Source organism: Schistocerca gregaria, chromosome 1 (genome assembly GCF_023897955.1).
Source record: "Schistocerca gregaria isolate iqSchGreg1 chromosome 1, iqSchGreg1.2, whole genome shotgun sequence".
Taxonomy (NCBI): Eukaryota; Metazoa; Arthropoda; class Insecta; order Orthoptera; family Acrididae; genus Schistocerca; species Schistocerca gregaria.
Window position 1 is genome coordinate 92297233 of NC_064920.1, and position 21857 is coordinate 92319089.

Below are 21857 nucleotides of genomic sequence, written 5' to 3' on the forward strand. Positions count from 1 at the left end.
TACTTAAGCATCCTGTCTGATCATTTGCATCCATGCACGTCGACTGTGAATTCTGGCGGACTTGGGGAATTACAACAAGACAAGGCGACACCAACACGTCCAGTACTGTTACAGAGTGGCTTCAAGAACACTGTCCTGACTTTAAACACTTTCTCTGGGCACCAAACTCCTCAGACATTAACATTATTGAGCATACCTGGGTTGATTTGCAACGTGGTGTTCAGAAGACATCTCCACCCCGTCGTTCTCTTACGGATAATGACAGCCCTACAGCATTCATGGTGTCAGTTCACTCACTACTACTTACGACATTAGTCGAGTCCATTCCATATTGTGATGCGGGACTTCTGAGTGCTCGCGGTATTAGGCAGGTGTACCATTTTTTCCCCTAATCATTGCAGTTAACAAATCATGACACGCATCATGGTAACCTTCCAAGTTACTTCGAAACAACACGTAATTATATGTGTAACAACATAAATATTAATGGAACAATTTAATTAATGAATAGTTCAGTGTTTCCAATAATCTGTACCCCTTTCTCAGTGCCAGAGTCGGATTCGCTGCCTCGAGAACTGCCTTATCTACTCAGTCAAAGCATAATATGATCTAACTCAGCTTTGCTCTGTACCTCAGAGGTCTTTAAGGGAGGGGAAACTAACCTCAAAGGAAACGACTGGCGCAGGCTGCAGCAGTTCCTTGCAAGCGACAGCGCCCGACAAAGGGACCGAATGCGGGGCAATTACATCTAACATGTCGCCTCCTGTAGTCTCTTGTATTCTCTGGGTAGTGTGAACCTGTCTGAGGCGCTGCTGGCAACTATGTGACCGCACCGGGTTGGTTCACTCTCTGGTCAGCCTTAACAAAATTTCACTACTTAATTCACTACATAATTTTTTTCTGTTTAGGCATCCTACGCAGCAATGACCTCAAAAAATCCCTTTTTGGACTTATAAAACTGCCAGTCTTTTGAATCAACCCTTGCTACAGCGCTCATCTTAGTCTGACCACATACAAAAGCGATACTGATTCTTTCTTTGGTTTGGACCTACAACCATATAAACCTTTCTGAGCGATATAACGGCCATTTGACTGTTACAAAAGGGTTTTCAATAACCTACATTTCGGCCTTAGGCAGTTTACAAGTGTTACAACTGCACAGAGTAAAGCACAATGAAGAGACAAGTATCAGAAAACTAGCAGGGCAAACAGTGAAATTAATGTATGGGCTGCATGATTTGTTCTCTTGTTTACGTATCAAAATCGTTAGACTTCAGTAGAACACAAACCATGGTCGAAATATATATTTTCATTCATATAAATCAATTATGTCAAATTAAAAGCGATAACATTTGTGTAATAGGCTAATTTACTTGCACTTGTCTTGAGTTATTCGCTTGATGTGGTTGTGGAATAAAACAGATGACAAAACCAAAGATATTAAACTTCGCTACCTACGTCTAAGTAGCCGCTGACATAAACGCAAGTGATAACGATCCTCAAAGACCATCATAAAGACATCCCAGTTTGTGCCATGTGATCTGTGGTAAGTCATAGAAACAAGCAGTGCCACTCTTTACTATACAAGCGCTTTACCTAATCTTTGAAGTGCGCAGAAGATGCCAGTGTTTAGTTTATACGGCTTGTAGAGCCTACATCCCGGTGTTCATGCAAAAACGAGATCTACACTATCGTAATTAAAGATACATAGAAGTACAGTCTTGCAAGATATTCAAATATGTGATACATGGTCTATTATAAAATAACCGTTTATACAATGTAATGAATTACTATAAAAAATTCTTCAAATGGCTCTGAGCACTATGGGACTTAACTACTGAGGTCGTCAGTCCCCTAGAACTAAGAACTACTTAAACCTAACTAACTTAAGGACATCACACACATCCATACCCAAGGCAGAATTCGAACCTGCAACCGTAGCGGTCACGCGGTTCCAAACTGTAGCGCTTAGAACTGCTCGGCCACACCGGCTGTCATTTTTAAAACTTGGTCACTTGTATAAAAAATTATTGTCACAAACATCTTTGGGATTTAAAACCTTTTTCACATAAGAATCAATGAATGTTATAAAAGACCAAGCATACAATGACACAACTCGCTCATCGTTTCGGCTTTCCACCCATCTATCTGATACGCAGTTATAAGACTTGCTCTCCTACTGTGTGCAGTCTACCGACGTTATTAGTTAAAGCCCTAAGTTCCCAGAAAAGCCCTATAGTAAGCCTCACGTTGCTTCTTAAAACCTAGAGCCTCAGCTTTAACTCGTTGAAGGACTGCAGAGAATAGATTTCTAAGTGCATCCATTTTTTTCTCATTTTGTCGTCGATTTAGAACCTATTCCATATCCTTTTTCAGCTAAGAAGCCATCAGATTGTTATTCTAAACCGATTATGCTTAAATTTCTCTGAAACTTTCGATATTGAACTGCCAGTCTGACCTCCTTGTGGTGCATCGTCTTGTACCATTACTATTAACAGACTCAACACAGTTTTTATTATATCTGTATTGTGTTCGTCATAAGAATTAACTTGATGTCAATATCACACCATCTATTGTTCCGTGTTTACTTGAATCTCATTGGGTTTCGTTTCATGAGAAGCGGAGGTCAAGTTGTGTCTGGAACAGACATGTGCGATCATTACGGTGTGTTTTATGCTGTGCTACATGCAGATAGACCGAGAGATAATGTGAGACAACAACTGTACCAGCGAATTTAACTCGGACAGTACTGACCAGTCAGCGCGTCCAACTGACCTACAATGATGCAGGCACTTGCAGTTCAGATGCCAGAGACGAGCACAGAAGCAATATACCTTCTAAATTTATGTAATTTTCAAAGAGAATTAAAAAATTTTCGTCCAATCTCCAGCACTACGTCACGCTTATTATGTCATCAGACAGAAAGCATAAAATGCTCTCGTTCTCACTAAACACAGTATTCTCGTAATTACAAAGAACAATGATGAATATTTCACACTTAAAACACAGGTAATATTTTTCAGCGAGCTACGTGTGATGCGAAATTAGAGTGCAGGGGCTTTCACAGTTTTGTTGACTGCTAATGTCGCTGAAGATATGAATTACTGAAGGTTGTCTAGTAATCTCTTAGCACCTTTCCTATGCGAATCAGGGAAATACATTTCAGTTCTCGAACTGTCATCTGCTACGTAGATAACGAATGGATCAACAAGAGAATCCACAAAGTCACACAAGTGTCGCATTTTCTCCCTGTCTTTTATGACGTTCCTTTCTATAACCCGACTACGTTCCACAGTGATATATAAAAAAAGCTGCATTTTTAGTCGTGTTTCTCGTGACAAATACCTTAACTTGGCTCCAGACGAGTTCTGTTGGGTATATATTGTAATGGTACAGTGGCGAATGTAAATGAGCAGCATTTTTATGGTGTGCTCGATACTTTGGAAATGATTCTGTGTAATGTTTCTATTATACTTATCACTGTGGTTCGCATGAGACTACGTCTGTGGTGTACAACAATGGGCATAGTCGAAATAAAGAGTATTTGGTTTTCCATTTTCGTCCTAAAAATTAAACTGTCATGTTTCCTTAATATAAACAAACTTAATGAATAATCTTTCGTAAAATATCGATAATTAAGAATTTATATTTGGAAAGAAGACAGGAATTTCTCATGTAGTACTTAATTATAACAAGAAGACGTGTATTATTCATAAAAATTATGATGACTTTTACAAATATGGGATGTAGGTATTTCAAATGTAACGAAAAAAAAAAAATGTGACCACGGCAAGACTTGAACCAATTATACATGAACTGCACAAGTTTATCAATCCATTTCCACTACAAATCCAATATCTACTTGTATCTCAACTGTATGACACACAGTTCCTTGCAAAGGCAAGACTTGAACCAGTTATTCATCAACTGCACAAGATTATCAATCCATTTCCAATAAAAATCCTAAATCTACTTGTATCTCAATTGTATCAAACAGAGTCCCTCGCAAAATTTCAAAACCATTGTTTTTCTGTAAATGTATGAGAAACATTAAGTACAACCGATTTCTCGGCACTTTTTTATCCCCGACGCACACATGTGTTTCACTTTAATGCAGGACGCGCCGTCAGCCATTTTCATACTGTGTATTAACATCTTCAACTTTTATAGTCCTGTCTTCTTCAGTTGAGTGTAATATTACGGTATATTGATAATTTTTACTTATGGACCGTCTGACAGCAACTGAATAAAACACAAATTTAGTGCCATACGCATTTCGCCTTTATTTTCTGCAAGGCATCATCAGTGGCCTGGAATATTTACATATGTTAGCTATTTTATTTACATTTTTGTCATTGTGCGTATAGGTTATAAACAGTTCTGGTGGTTGGTATTCCCTATTAAGTAGTAATGTTTTGAACTGTACTTACAGGTTGCGTGGACAATTTCTTACATATTACGCTCCTGTTGCACTTTTGGTGCTGTTCTTCTTCTTATGAACGCCAATTTGCAGTTTTTTCCACATTCCACAGCACTATGCACTGAACGCTTGTTGTAATGCAATGTTTTGGTTTTTGTTGCCGACTGTCAAATGTTTTTGCCAAAGATCGAATGTTACTGCCAAACTTATAAGTGTAACTATTGAAGTATCTGTGGTATGTTCGTGTATGCATTTGTGTGTGCGTGTGTGTGTGTGTGTGTGTGTGTGTGTGTGAGAGTGTTTTTTGGTGGGATATATATTTTTTGTGTTGTGTGTGTGTTTATAACCTATAGGCACAATGACAAAAATGTAAATAAAATAGCTAACATATGTACATATTCCAGGCCACTGATGATGCCTTGCAGAAAATAAAGGCGAAACGCGTATGGCGCTAAAATTGTGTTTTATTCAGTTGCAGTCAGACGGTCCATAGCTAAAAATTATCAATATACTGTGTATTAACAGCGTGACAATCAGAGCACAAGAGTACAGAAACTGTGACTGGACACGATTTTTGAAATAAAAACTACGTATCTAAAGCGTGATTAAGACAACGTTGATTGCTATTAATGCATTAAAATATCTTAAAGTACCATTCAAAGTAACTTAGTAATGAGGTAACTAACACGAAATACATTAAAAAGTGTAACGACACCAGTGTACTCCGGCTTCTGACGAATCACTACGTTTGTGTTTGTTTTATCAGGTTTACTCTTATGACGAACAGTGTGTAGCAACCACAGCTGGTTGTGAACTTGTACTCGCATTTGCATGATTCACGTCTGCAACCTGCGGTGTCAACTGCCATGCACAGCTTTCCTAGTCATCTCCATGGCGCTACTCATCAGTGTCATCGCCCTTGGAGGCATCTGCATCAGCGGCGGCGGTGGCGGCGTGCATTTCACAGCCGGGTGGAGTGGTGCTGATAAACCTAAAACGGCATGGAGCTATCGGAAATTATATTTCCCAGCAACTTCACGAAAAATATTCTTTATCGGGAGTCACATTGGTTGCTCCGGTTGGAGTCTGCGTTACATAAGCAGTCTTCTTGTAGAAATAGTAAACAGCCAATGAGTTGCCAAATGGAATGTTTATTATCACCCCGCTGCCATAAAAATTTCTTCTTCAGAAGGCTCAAATGATTCAAATGGCTCTGAGCACTATGGGACTTAACTTCTGAGGTCATCAATCCTCTAAAACTTAGAACTACTTAAACCTAACTGACCTAAGGACATCACACATCCATGCCCGAGGCAGGATTCGAACCTGTGACAGTAGCAGTCGAACGGTTCCAGACTGTAGCGCGTAGAATCGCTCGGCCACTCCGGCGGCCTCATCAGAAGGAAATATTGTCAAATGGATTACATGTAGTGGTAGAAGTACGTTGAAGTATAGGCCATAGGCGTCTCTCAGATATAAAATTTCACCATATTTGACTGACGCCTTTCGGCTATGTAGAAACGTACCTCTGCCACATATTAGTTTTCTTCTCAAGACGGCGTTCTTACAAAAGGGTAAACGAGTTTTATTAAAACTTTCTTTTAGTAGCTGATTGGCTGTTTTCTAATTCTACAGGAAGATTTTGTCCTACTGTTGTTGCTCCAGCCGTGTACATATTTTTAAAACATAACAACAGTTTTTCGTAACCTTCCTGATAAAACAGCAATATCGTTATCTCCAGGACAAGAGGCCAATGAAAGCGGTGAAATAATATTTGCGACTGGTTAAGAATCGTTTCAAATTACATGTTAAAATTTATTTATCTCTTTTTTTCAGATTTTGATAAATAAGTTACAAGATTAATTGCCACTAAACAATACTTTTCTATTTTTGGTCTCAATATGCCATGAGGTCTATGGAAACAGATATAAAGCTGCCAAAACGATAATCCACTCATTCCTATCACTGTAATTGTTGTATATAAATGTGTTATTGCATTAACCGGTTGCACAGCAGACTGTTTTTCTTCCCCTCGAAATGGTAAAGTACGGTTTGGTCGCAGTTCTTTCACGGCACTTCAATGATGGTGCAAGGCACAAATCTGCGAAGATAATAGGACGCTTGGTCTCAGCATCAGCTGCAAATTAATGGCACCTTCTCTACCTATTTACTTGCAGTAAACTTCGTTGTTTTGAGACTTAATGTGTGTTTTCTGGAATCTGCTGAAATAGGTCGAATAAGATTGCGTTCCAGAGGGCCCAGACTCGCAGATCTCCTTTGATAACGCTGCACTGTGTCTCACCAGCAGCTCTACATTGTTCGTAGAAAAGCCCTCTGAAGAACTGTTGTCCGTGTTACTTATTTCAGTTTATGGGTTTATGGTGGTTATTAATGGAGGGTAAACGGACTTTGTGGCTGTCATATAGAGTAAATCTTACAGATAGTTTTGCGTTCTCCTGTTTTGCAAGATCCTTTTTATCGCGTATTCACTACTCCGTTTACATCATTCGTTCATTTATGCAGTTTACGACCAGATTTTAGCAAAACTGGGTTTGTACATTGCTTAACATTGTGCAGTACACATAATAAATATTAATTCAGTTTTATCACCATTGTTAACACTTATGCAACAATGAAAGCAACTGGTAATTACTTTGTATATTAAATAAGTTAGAAATTTGAGTGGACAGTAACGGCGGAGAATTGTTTCAGATAAACTATCATGGAGACTGAAATTTGCTTTACAAATTATCATCACGATAGCTAGTGTAAAGTGTTTACCAATGCGCCGTCGATCAGGGATACGCACCTGCCATGTTTCGCATGCGCTTTCAGCTACAGTTGCTGCGTGGGTGTGTACCTCTCCAGCTGTGCAGTGATCTACGAATTTCAACATATTTAAAAAAAATTGTAGTGCACCTTACATTGATGCAGAAATTAACAAAAATATAGGAGGTGATTGGCTTCATTAATATCATGATCAGTTGTACGCGAGCTCATTGGAGATGATGGTACGGATTATCCAAGTTACAATCGAAAATCTAATAAAAAATTAATACATAATTATTGGGAAAAGCTGTTTGATTTTATAGACATATAGGAAGGTAATAATGTTATGCCTAGATCAGAATTTCCTTTTATTTCATCAGTTTTGTTCTATCTGGCTTTATCTCTTGATGATAAAATAAGGTTGGAAGGACATATACTTAATACTGGTACAGTAAAGAGTAAGAAACTGAAGTACCTAATCGAATGAATATGCATGATGGTTTATTTAGGGATTGTAAAGGAATTTTATGGAAACAGGATCTTAATGTAATTTTTACTTAGTATTCCATTGCTGGAGATACTCTTCTTACATGACCTCACTGCAATAATTCTGAAGATACCCTCCCAAAAGAAGGCACAGTTTTAGTACAATCTATGTAAACTCTTGAACGTATTGTTAAACATGAACCGCATTATGAAATGTACAATGATAAAACATACTGAAAAATACTAAAATTCCAATACCTTTCTATGAACTACAAACAGATGAGGTAGGAGGATGAAGTGGATTGAAAAAAATTTTAACTACATCTCACAAATTACTAAGAGTAACTACAGATTGATATACCTTATTTTATTTTTGTGGGTTTCAAACTAATCGAAAACGTTATCAGTTGACTAATTCTTCATTATATGATTAATTACACCTCAGAATATTTGTATTAAAGTGGAAGGAATGAAATATTTCCTCAAGAAATGTGGAATTTGGATTCACTAGTAATTACCTGAAGGCATTTAATGCATTTCATGATTTTAAATGGCTTACAGGGCTGAAGTGCGATGTAGGTATAAGCCCATTAAATTTGTTAGCGAACTATCCTACGTATGTGATTAACAGCACTTGCGGAAAGAATATCGTTACTGCTCAGAGGACTACTTTGATGTTGTGTTCCACATTCAACAATAAAATACCCGAGGACACTATCGCCTACATGGTTACGTATGGAAGGAAGTCCCTCACATTTGATGCACTACTCAGAACCTTATATACGAATTTTTAATTTGAAAAATTGACGATCTAATTATTTCATCTTTTATTAGTTACCATTTTTGTCAATAGTCCTTTTCATTTAAATTATGTAAGCATTTTGCATTTTCAATGTTGGTTAATACACTCCTGGAAATCGAAATAAGAACACCGTGAATTCATTGTCCCAGGAAGAGGTAACTTTATTGACACATTCCTGGGGTCAGATACATCACATGATCACACTGACAGAACCACAGGCACATAGACACAGGCAACAGAGTTTGCACAATGTCAGCACTAGTACAGTGTATATCCACCTTTCGCAGCAATGCAGGCTGCTATTCTCCCATGGAGACGATCATAGAGATGCTGGATGTAGTCCTGTGGAACGGCTTGCCCCTCGACGATCTCCAGAGGTGTACGGCGAGTGTAGGAGATCGCTCCCCACACCATGATACCGGGTGTTGGCCCTGTGTGTCTCGGTCGTATGCAGTCCTGATTGTGGCGCTCACCTGCACGGCGCCAAACACGCATACGACCATCATTGGCACCAAGGCAGAAGCGACTCTCATCGCTGAAGACGACACGTCTCCATTCGTCCCTCCATTCACGCCTGTCGTGACACCACTGGAGGCGGGCTGCACGATGTTGGGGCGTGAGCGGAAGACGGCCTAACGGTGTGCAGGACCGTAGCCCAGCTTCATGGAGATGGTTGCGAATGGTCCTCGCCGATACCCCAGGAGCAACAGTGTCCGTAATATGCTGGGAAGTGGCGGTGCGGTCCCTTACGGCACTGCGTAGGATCCTACGGTCTTGGCGTGCATCCGTGCGTCGCTGCGGTCCGGTCCCAGTTCGACGGGCACGTGCACCTTCCGCCGACCACTGGCGACAACATCGATGTACTATGGAGACCTCACGCCCCACGTGTTGAGCAATTCGGCGGTACGTACACCCAGCCTCCCGCATGCCTACTATACGCCCTCGCTCAAAGTCCGTCAACTGCACATTCGGTTCACATCCACGCTGTCGCTGCATGCTACCAGTGTTAAAGACTGCGATGGAGCTCCGTATGCCACGGCAAACTGGCTGACACTGACGGCGGCGGTGCACAAATGCTGCGCAGCTAGCGCCATTCGACGGCCAACACCGCGGTTCCTGGTGTGTCCGCTGTGCCGTGCGTGTGATCATTGCTTGTACAGCCCTCTCGCAGTGTCCGGAGCAAGTGTGGTGGATCTGACACACCGGTGTCAATGTGTTCATTTTCCATTTCTAGGAGTGTATTTAGCACAGAAATTAATGACAGTGGAGATTCTGTTTAACTCGTAATCTGTGGAGAACTGAGCAACAGAAAACAAGCACAGTCCCAGCCTCAGCCTCCTTAAGGACGCTAGGAACATTATTCCAGGGATACAACTGCAAGCGCGTGCCCCTTGTTTTCGAATGCCGTCCCCTAATTCCCGTCTCACTCACACAATAGCTCTCTCGCTCTCACAATGGTGGCACACAAAGAAGTGTTAGAAATTCAGGCTAGTAAAGGTCGCCTGTGTAGCTAAGATCAATATGAAGTACTTAAGCATATTTTGCCAATATTTATGGTTTAAGCTTTGGGTTACTATTCAAGTGGTTTATTCTCGTTGTGTTAATTCTTACGGTTTAGATGTGGTAAAAAAAAACTTCGGAGACTCTGAGGCCCACTGATAAAGTTTATATTGTACACGTAGATGAGTGTAGACGAAGTGCCGTCCAGCATGCATTTTTACTTGTCAAAAGATTGCGCCCAGATAGCCTCCATTTACATTGACAGGAGAACAGGCTTCACTTTAAACACAAATTTTTCTTTTTTAAATGTTAATTTGAGTATTGTAAATAACATTACATGTTACATTTCATCCCTTCAAATAAAATACAACAATGTGAAGAAAATAATTTATCTGCACCAAAAATAAACTATAGAAACTAACTAGTTGTTGTTGTTGTTGTTGTAGTCTTCACTCCTGAGACTGGTTTGATGCAACTCTCCATGCTACTCTATCCTGTGCAAGCTACTTCATCTCCCAGTACTTACTGCAACCTACATCCTTCTGAATCTGCTTAGTGTATTCATCTCTTGGTCTCCCTCTACGATTGTTACCCTCCACGCTGCCCAACCAGTACTAAATTGGTGATCCCTTGATGCCTCAGAACATGTCCTGCCAGCCGATCCCTTCTTCAGGTCAAGTTGTGCCACAAACTTCTCTTCTCCCCAATCCCATTCAATACTTCCTCATTAGTTACGTGATCTACCCATCTAATCCTCAGCATTCTTATGTAGCACCACATTTCGAAAGCTTCTATTCTCTTCTTCTCCAAACTATTTATCGTCCATGTCTCACTTCCATAAATGGCTAGACTCCATACAAATACTTTCAGAAATGTCTTCCTGACACGTCCTGACACTTAACAAATTTCCCTTCTTCAGAAACGCTTTCCTTGCCACTGCCAGTCTACAGTTTATATCCTCTCTACTTCGACCATCATCAGTTATTTTGCTCCCTAAATAGCAAAATTCCTTTACTACTTTAAGTGTCTCATTTCCTAATCTAATTCCCTCAGCATCACCCGACTTAATTCCACTACATTCCAGTATCCTCGTTTTGTTTTTGTTGGTGTTCATCTTATATCCCCCTTTCAAGACACTGTCCATTCTATTCAACTGCTCTTCTAAGTCCTTTGCTATCTCTGACCGAATTACAATGTCACCGGCGAACCTCCAAATTTTTATTTCTTCATCATGGATTTTCATACCTACTCCGAATTTTTCTTTTGTTTCCTTTACTGCTTGCTCAATACACAGATTGAATTACATCGGGGAGAGGCTACAACCCTGTCTCACTCCCTTCCCAACCACTGACCCCTTTCATGTCCCTCGACTCTTGTAACTGCCATCTGGTTTCTGTAGAAATTGTAAATAGCCTTTCGCTCCCTGTATTTTACCCCTGCCACCCTTAGAATTTGAAAGAGAGTATTCCAGTCAACATTGTCAAAAGCTTTCTCTAAGTCTACAAATACTAGAAACGTAGGTTTGCCTTTACCTAATCTTTCTTGTAAGATAAGTGGTAAGGTCAGTATTGTCTCACGTGTTCCATTATTTCTACGGAATCCAAATTGATCTTCCCCGAGTTGGGCTTCTACTAGTTTTTCCATTCATCTGTAAAGATTTCGTGTTAGTATTTTGGAGCTGTGGCTTATTAAACTGATAGTTCGCTAATTTTCACATCTGTCAACACTTACTTTCTTTGGGATTGGAATTATTATATTCTTCTTGAAGACGGAGGGTATTTCGCCTGTTTCATACATCTTCCTTACAGATGGTACAGTTTTGTCAGAACTAGCTCTCCCAAGGCCTTCAGTAGTTCTAATGGAATGTTGTCTATTCTGGTGGCCTTGTTTCGACTCAGGTCTTTCAGTGCTCTGACAAACTCTTCACGCAGTATCGTATCTCCCATTAATCTGAATAAAGTGTGTTACTCGAATACCAAAACTATACACAGGATTTGTGAAAGTTATTGAAGTTATTTCGTTACCCTGTGGGGTACAGCCGAATAGCAGTTGGCCGCCAGCGACGGAGCGGTGAGGACGCGTGATTGTCGTCAGGCCGGCCTGGTGGAGTACGCGAGTTTTTTACTTATTGCTTATTGCAAGCCCACCGTGGCGAACTCCTTTAGAAAGAACACTATCAAGATTAAGTTCTAAGCCAAATATCCAAGACCGAGAGCAGATGAAGTAGAAAACTTCTTATGTGATGAACTACCTCTAGATGCACAGGACATAATTGGTATTCACTTTTCGACCACCGACAGTGTAGTCAGTGTTAAGATGTTTAACGAAGAAGCGTGCATGAAGGTGGCTAGCGGCGCTGCTGGCAAAGCACAGTTGAGGCCCTCAGATGAACGTATCGGCGCTGTTACCTTTGAACACACAGGCCGCGGCAGGAGGACCCTTCGGGTATTCGAGCTACCTTTTGAGGTATCCGCCGAGTCCGTTGTCACCGCTCTTAAGCTGAGGATAGGTGGTGGGAGAGAGAGTCTGGGAGCTGGAGGAGTTTGGACGTTCGGTTATTTCCCACAAAGTTTGTTAACTCTACATAGAATGCAAACATGAGATACTAATAATACTGTAACACTGAATGTAAGTCTCTATACACTATTGTAAACTATTTGAAGGGAACTTGAATCTTATTCATCCTCTACGAAACTTGTAGTGTTACTCGTCTGCTCGCTTTTCAGTTTGCGGACTGGCATTTCCTGTTGCAATTCTTTATGTGAACAGACATAATAACTTCACTGAGCTAATGTTATGTAGTGGAGCTATTTTCAGTTCCTTGAGTGAATACTTTTTGCTGTACTTAAGTGAGCTTTTGTGTAAAAGACGTTCGTATAAACAATGTTACTCGTAAACTGTATAAATTTCTCCCATTCAGGAATTGCTGGCATATTTAGATTGCAGTGCACGAGTGAAATCATTTACCACATATCTGTAGTACAGCTTTCAGACTGGCTACCAGTATGTTTGATGGAATAGAGCAGTTTATGCTCAAATCTAAAACAGTAATCTGCTGTAGTGCATTGCCTGACTCAATCGAAAATATCTGACGTTCCATAACACCTAGGAGACTTACTTCTGTTGCAGAAGGAGCCAATTTAAGCCTTTTAGCATCTTCCGATGGTCATGCATTTGATACCCCTAGTGCTGCGAAAAAATATTCCGGCTATTGATAGTAGAGATAGTGAAATCGACTTCGTCAAATAACTATTTACAACATTTCATCCTTGTGGCAGGCTGTTAAGTGTGACAGACGATTCACAGTTGTTTTACTTTTTAACATAATAGCACACAAAGACTCCAAATTAGTACTCCCTTAATAATCTTAAAACAACTACAATATACAAACACGAGTTCATTGAATTTATTTTGTATGTTAACATAAGAGAATGGGTCAGAAAATCCTATGGAGTTGAGCTCGTGCTGGGGGAAATTGCCTTTCCGAGAGAAACGCCTCAGCTACTGCACAGGAAAACAAGAACTAATTTTCCTTGGACAGCTGTGCAGAAATGTGGGAAAATTTGTTTAGATTATATCCATATACATTCCTTGTGTATTTCATGTAGTGTTATCAGACTTAATGGAAAGAAACCCCTCCACCCCGCACTGAACACATTTACACACTGCTTCGTTAGTGATTCCTAACGCGCACTGCGGAAGGGTGGGTATAACTTCATGGAAAAAGCCTGTATTTCCTTCGTGTAACATAATGGAGTGGAGAGAATGCCTGCACTGTCTTCCGTTTGCACACTTATCAAGGGAGAAAATGTGGTGTCACCGCCTGACACCACACTTGCTAGGTGGTAGCCTTTAAATCGGCTGCGGTCCGCTAGTATACGTCGGACCCGCGTGTCGCCACTATCAGTGATTGCAGACCGAGCGCCGCCACACGGCAGGTCTAGTCTAGAGAGACTCCCTAGCACTCGCCCCAGTTGTACAGCCGACTTTGCTAGCGATGGTTCACTGTATACAGACGTACTCAATTGCAGAGACGACAGTTTCGCATAGCCTTCAGCTACGTCATTTGCTACGACCTAGCAAGTCGCCATATTCAGTTACCATAATCTGAACACATAATATTGTGAATCGAGTACCGTCAAGAGCGACGTCCATCATTAATGGATTAAAGGTAAGTATCAAACTAATTACGTCCGCTTTCTCATTTCTAATTCCTTGTCATGTTCCAGACCTCACGTCAGTATAGTTCTTCCCTCCTCACGCCAGACTGCGTGGGCTAGAACGCATGCATCTCGGCCCCGTCTAGTAACACACTCTTCTGTCAACACAGCAGAAAATGCGTGACCATAATCAGGCGACGTACCTTAGCTCATGGTTCTACCCTCTTACTTCATCTACCCTGTCACACCCCCAGAATACAATTATCCCTTGTACGGCTCTACTACATTTAGATTTTTACAACTAGTTAATATTATTCGTTACACTACTATATTTAACAAGAAAAACGTGAACTTTGTGCCACAGAAACTCACTTCTTAATTATCTGCGAATTTTAACGTCCTCCAGTGCGAAAACTATTTGTTCTAGAGAAAAGACGAAGAGGGCCTTAATTGTAGTATACTTAACGCAGCTTAATTTTGTACCAGAGATATTTTCGCCAGAAACAGAGATTTTCCAGGTATTCGAGAAAGGCATGAAAAATTGGCTTTTCATCACACCCCCTACCACCACGCTTAAATCCCACTGGTGAGGATTTTTAGTTAGATGTTCAGAGGCACTCCCTTCTATTATTGTTAAAAAGTCACCAACTTTTTTCCCTGAGTTGACTGAACTACAGTAGTCACTACATTGACGCCACGTACGCCTGTGTCTCCTGTCTTCCTTATACCTAAATCACATCTCTTACTGCTCGCAGCTGTGTCAATACCCCTCCCCGCCCCCCCCCCCCCCCCCCCCCACGCCTATTCTAAAGAGTTCCTTTTATCGACTGAGACACAACACAAAAATACGTTTCTGATATTACCGGTCTTTCTACTACGCAAATGCCAGAAATTCCTATCACTCATTTGTAACAAATTCAGTTCTCGCTTTCTATTTAGTTAAATCTACGCAATATTGACACTTACCATATTTAACCAAGAGATTTTTAAAAAGTTACATTTCAGAAAAGCAATATAATTCAATAATTCAAAAATAAAGCTGTGTCTCACGATGGTCTAGTGTGTTGGAGTATAACACACTTTCGACTAATTTTAGTTGATTCTAAATTCTGCGACCACTTATCTCAACATAAATTTGTGTTTGTGGGAATCCACAGCCTCCTGATATGTAACAGCCTCCAGATATGTAATAAACTATCTCAAAAGGTGTAACAGTAGCGTGGATACTTTGGTAAAATGACGGAATTTGTCTATCTTCTACCTGTAACTAAGAGTGATTTGAAAACAACATGAAATACAGATTTTAAAATCTGTTTGACAATAGACTTAAATAAACATCGCATTACAGCCTACTGCAGACCATGTTTACATTTATTATACTACTTCAATATCTGTCATTACACCGTTTCGTACTATCATCCACAGTGAAACAGTTTGAGATATATGATTCAGTATCTCGGCGTTCTCCCTCTGTAATCTTTCTATTCGATATCATTGAGGCCAATGAGAAATTGAATAGTTAATGTCGATTCGTGTACTGACTACCTAAGACCAAAACTTCTGAAAATAGGTGGCAAAATACTACATTTGATTCCACTGATAGCTTGCGTGATTATCAGGAATCCACTAAAACATCAAATCGCCGATGTCGCTACGGCCGCCAAAAGGTCTTGTAAGAACGGAACCAACGAAGAATGAAGAGAACCGTTCAGCATGAAAGTGCAAACCCTCCGCAAATAATTGCAGATTTCAGTGGTGGGCCATTAACAATTGTCAGCGTGCGAACTATTCAACGAAACATCATCGATATGGGCTTTCGGAGCTTACGGCCCACTATTGTGCACTTAAGGACTGCAGGACACAAAGGTTTACGCCTAGCTGGGGCCGGTCAGCACAAACATTGGACTGTTGTTGGCTGGTCGGATGAGTTTCGTTTCAAGTTGTATAGTGGGGGTGGACCTGTACGGGTATGGAGACATCCTCGTGAATCCATGGACACTGCATGTCATCAGGGGACTGTTCAAGCTAATAATGAGGTGCGGCGTGTGCAGCTGGAGTGATGTGGGACCCCTGATACGCCTAGGTACGACTCTGACAGGTAAGGATCCTGTCTAATTAACTGCATCCATTCATGTCCATCGTCCATGACAGACGTGGGCAATTCCAGCAGTATAAAGCGAAATCCCACACGTCTTGAAATGACACAGAGTGGCTCCAGGTACACTCTTATGAGTTTGAACACTTCCACAGGCCAGCAAACTCCCCAAATATGAACATTATTCAGCTTATCAGGGATGCCTTGCATCCATTCATGTCCATCGTCCATTCTGACGGACTTTGGCAATTCCAGCAGGACTATGCGACAACCCATACGTCCAGGAGTGATACAAAGTAGCTTCAGCAACCATCTTCTGGGCTTAAACACTTCTGATGGCCACCAAACTCTCCAGAGGTGACTATTATTGAGCATATCTTGGATGCCTTGCCTCGTGCTATTCAGAAGAGATTTCCACACCCTCGTACTCTTACGGATGTATGAACAGCCCTGCGGGATTCATTGTGTCAGTTCCCTTTAGCTCTACTTCAGGCATTAGTGGAGTCCATGCCACGTCGTCTTGCGACACTTCCGAGAGCTAGGGAGGGCCCCACATGTATTAGGCAGGTGTACGAGTTTCTTTGGCTCTGCAATGTATAACGGCCTTATGGTCACTGATGCTATTTACTACATTAACTAAATAGAGAAGCTACGCTTACGAGCCTGTTCTCTATGAGCTCTAAGTATCTTTCAGTTACCCCATTCATAACAAACTCACACGAATTGCAGTGTTTGGTTCCGGTTCCAGTCGCAGAACCCTCCTATTATACACTCCTGGAAATTGAAATAAGAACACCGTGAATTCATTGTCCCAGGAAGGGGAAACTTTACTGACACATTCCTGCGGTCAGATGCATCACATGATCACACTGACAGAACCACAGGCACATAGACACAGGCAACAGAGCATGCACAATGTCGGCACTACTACAGTGTATATCCACCTTTCGCAGCAATGAAGGCTGCTATTCTCCCATGGAGACGATCGTAGAGATGCTGGATGTAGTCCTGTGGAACGGCTTGCCATGCCATTTCCACCTGGCGCCTCAGTTGGACCAGCGTTCGTGCTGGACGTGCAGACCGCGTGAGACGACGCTTCATCCAGTCACAAACATGCTCAATGGGGGACAGATCCGGAGATCTTGCTGGCCAGGGTAGTTGACTTACACCTTCTAGAGCACGTTGGGTGGCACGGGATACATGCTGACGTGCATTGTCCTGTTGGAACAGCAAGTTCCCTTGCCGGTCTAGGAATGGTAGAACGATGGTTTCGATGACGGTTTGGATGTACCGTGCACTATTCAGTGTCCCCTCGACGATCCCCAGAGGTGTACGGCCAGTGTAGGAGATCGCTCCCCACACCATGATGCCGGGTGTTGGCCCTGTGTGCCTCGGTCGTATGCAGTCCTGACAGTGGCGCTCACCTGCACGGCGCCAAACACGCATACGACCATCATTGGCACCAAGGCAGAAGCGACTCCCATCGCTGAAGACGACACGTCTCCATTCGTCCCTCCATTCGCTCCTGTCGCGTCACCACTGGAGGCGGGCTGCACGATGTTGGGGCGTGAGCGGAAGACGGCCTAACGGTGTGCGGGACCGTAGCCCAGCTTCATGGAGACGGTTGCGAATGGTCCTCGCCGATACCCCAGGAGCAACAGTGTCCCTAATTAGCTGGGAAGTGGCGGTGCGGTCCCCTACGGCACTGCGTAGGATCCTATGGTCTTGGCGTGCATCCGTGCGTCGCTGCGGTCCGGTCCCAGGTCGACGGGCACGTGCACCTTCCGCCGACCACTGGCGACAACATCGATGTACTGTGGAGACCTCATGCCCCACGTGTTGAGCAATTCGGCGGTACGTCCACCCGGCCTCCCGCATGCCCACTATACGCCCTCGCTCAAAGTCCGTCAACTGCACATACGGTTCACGTCCACGCTGTTACGGCATGCTACCAGTGTTAAAGACTGCGATGGAGCTCCGTATGCCACGGCAAACTGGCTGACACTGACGGCGGCGGTGCACAAATGCTGCGCAGCTAGCGCCATTCGACGGCCAACACCGCGGTTCCTGGTGTGTCCGCTGTGCCGTGCGTGTGATCATTGCTTGTACAGGCCTCTCGCAGTGTCCGGAGCAAGTATGGTGGGTCTGACACACCGGTGTCAATGTGTTCTTTTTTCCATTTCCAGGAGTGTATAAAAGACAAGCTGAAATCAAGCCTTGAGCGGGAAGCTTCTTCGCGATAATCTTCAATTTTTTTGTGACGGAATTTATGGCTGTTTAATGTGACTGTATCATCAATATACGGTGTGACAAGACGTAGCAATTCAATAACAAGCCAAAACATTATGACCACTAGACGTATTGGATGCCTGGTCCCGTTGCAGGTACGTTTGGGCATCCATGACACTTCACAGAACGTGGAGTCCGCAGGCTTACCTGCTCCCTAAATTAGAATGGATTGTGGTCTATAGCACCTCTGCTGGAAGAGGAGAATCCTGGTGCACTCACGTCTCGGAACACACCGCTCATCGCACGCTCTTGATTATGGAACTCCATAGCAAACAACCCACACTTCTTCACATGTCAAACCTAAGACATTATCATCTACGATTGTAGTTGGTACGGTACAATCGAGACATGACCGTCGTTCAATAGAAACATGTCGACTCTTCATATGCATCATATTTTTGTTACGCTAGGTCGACGGTCGTCTCCACAAACGTCGAAATCGAATTGAACGGCGTCTCTAAACGTGAAACGCGCTACGGTGTTGTAGGTGCGGTATTACGCTATGGGAGACGTTCTCCTGCGCTTGCATGGGACCTGTGGTAGTAATCGAAGACACGCTAACAGCTATGAAATACCTGCATCACTTAATGCTTGAGGTCTTCCCCTACGCCGAGGTCATCTTTTAGCAGTGTAATTGTCAGTGTCTCGGAGCCAGAACCTTGCTACAGTCGTTTGACGAGGACTATATTGTATTCACGTTGATCTCTCAACCACCAAATACGCCTGAGTTAAATACTGTGGAACCCATCTATGTCTCTATTGGACGCCATCAGCGAGTACGCAAATCAGCGGCCCATTATTTACTCGGATTATTTGACCTGTGCCACATACATCCACAATCCTAACAACAAACTTTTAGATCCTTGATACACAGAATCATTGATGTATTTCGTTATAAAGATGGACAAAAGAGGTAATAAGCAAGTGCTCCTAATGTATTGGCTTGTCAAAGTATGTACTTTGTAGAAGAATTAACCTGTCTTCTGACATAAAACAGAGTGCCATTTATATATTAAATCGGTCGAAATGTATTGCAACGTGGTAGCTACTATATCTGTGTAACTTTTCCCTCCCACATGTTGCTTTGCAGCAGGCCGCTATGGCCGAGCGCTTGTAGGCGCTTCAGTCAAGAACCGCGATGTTGCTACGGTCGCAGCTTCGAATCCTGCCTCGGTAATGGATGCGTGTGATATCCTCAGGTTAGCTAGGTTTAAGTAGTTCTTAGTCTAGGGGACTGATGACCTCAAATGTTAAGTCCCATAGCGCTTAGAGCCATTTCAACCATTTTTTGTTGCTTTGCAACCTTAACAAAATAAAATAAACGTAACTTTTACAAACTTTAGAATGACGGTGAAATGATGTGTGACGTGTCTCATCTTAAATGAATGATTGTGCTGATACCAAAAGTGGGATTACATGATTCGAGACAGCGGTATTTTCAAAGTTCTAGAGACCTCCATTTGGTGATTAATATTTCATTGATATTAATTCACCTGATCTGTTAGGGTTTCAGATGTGTGTGAAAACATCGTATTTTTCTCTCTGACATTATCTGAATGAACTATTCTTTTGAAAGTATCGCTTGACTGAATACTGGTATTGCGTAAGAGATCTCTATTGGCCCCTCGCTGTACCTGAGCAGGCAGCATAGATGGCTGACATCGGGAGTACCTGGTTCGATTGCTGGTACAGATTCTTGTGATGTTGCGGCCTAGAGAGAGTAGGGACACGTCTGCTCGCTCTTCAGTTGTCAGACCGATGAATGAGAGAAGTGCATGAACATAGTCTGGGTATCTACCTTCCCACAGTAGTCTACCCACCTCCCTATCCCCCCCTGCCTGTTACACAACCAGAACACAGTTCCCGCGAAGAGATTCCACTGCACCTATATATGATATTCAAATTTAGTAGGTGTTCTTAACACACTTAGTTTTACAAAAAACATTAATTTGATACCACTGAAAATATCCCGTCTGTGTATTTATTTTTGTTTCAGGGTGGCTCTACAGATCTAAGTTTACTCTTTGCACTGAAGAGTCAAAAATTTGATACACCTGCCTTATAACATGTAGCGCCTCACCCCCAAAGCACACAGTGCTGCAAGACGACGTGTCATTGCCTCGACTAATGACTGAAATAGTGCTGGAGGGAGCTGACACCATGAATCCTGCAGGGCTGTCTATAAATCCGTAAAAGTACGAGGAGTGGAGGTCTCTTCTGAACAACACGTTGCAAGGCATCCCAGATATACTCAATAATGTTCATGTCTGGGAAGTTAGGTGGACTGTAGACGTGTTTAAACTGAGAAGAGTGTTCATGGAGCCACTCTGCGCTAATTCTAGATGTGTGGGATATATTACTGTTCCTCTGGAATTGACCAAGTCCGTCGGAATGGACAATGGACGTGAATGTATGCAGGTCATCAGACAGCATGCTTACGTGTCACCTATCAGAGACGTATCTGGACGTATTAGAGTTTCTATCTTTCTCCAAATGCACACGCCCCACACTATTACAGAGCCTTCCCTAGCCTGAACAGTCCCCTGCTGACATGCAGGTTCCATGGATTCACTAGGTGATCTCAGTACCCGTACACGTCCGTCCGTTCGATACAATTTGAAACGAGACTCGTCCAACCATGCTACATGTCTGCAGTCATCAACAGCTCAATATGTGTCCTGAAGAGCACAGGCGAGGCGTAAAGCTTTGTGTCACGCAGTCATTGAGCGTACGCAAATGGGCCTTCAGCTTCTAAAGTCCATATCGATGATATTTCATTGAATGGTTCGCACGCTGACACTTGTTGATGACCGAATGTTTGCCTCAGTTTGCGGAAGATTGTACTTCTGTCACGTTGAATGATTCTCTACAGTCGTCATTGATCCCGTTCCTGCAAGATCTTTTGCCGGCAGAAGCGATGTCGGTGATTTGATGTTTTAGCCGGTTCCTGATATCAATTTACACTTCTGAAGTGGTCGTACGGGAAAATTCCCACTTCATCGCTACCTCGGAGATACTGTGTCCCATCCCTCGTGCTCCGACTATATCACCACGTTCAAGCTCACTTAAATCTTGTTGATCTGCCGTTGTAGCAGCAGTAGTCGATCTAACAACTGCGCCAGACACTTGTGTTATGCCGATACTATCGCCATACGATGCTTGTTTATATTTCTGTATATGAATACACATGGCTACACTTTTTTTTGGTGCTTCAGTGTATTAATCTTGTCCTGACGGTTGCCACTAATGTTTCTGTAACTGCTCACAATCTCGCTACCTTTTTATTCATAATTAGTATTGTGTCAGCCCAAATATTTATTTAGTTTGTTAGTTACA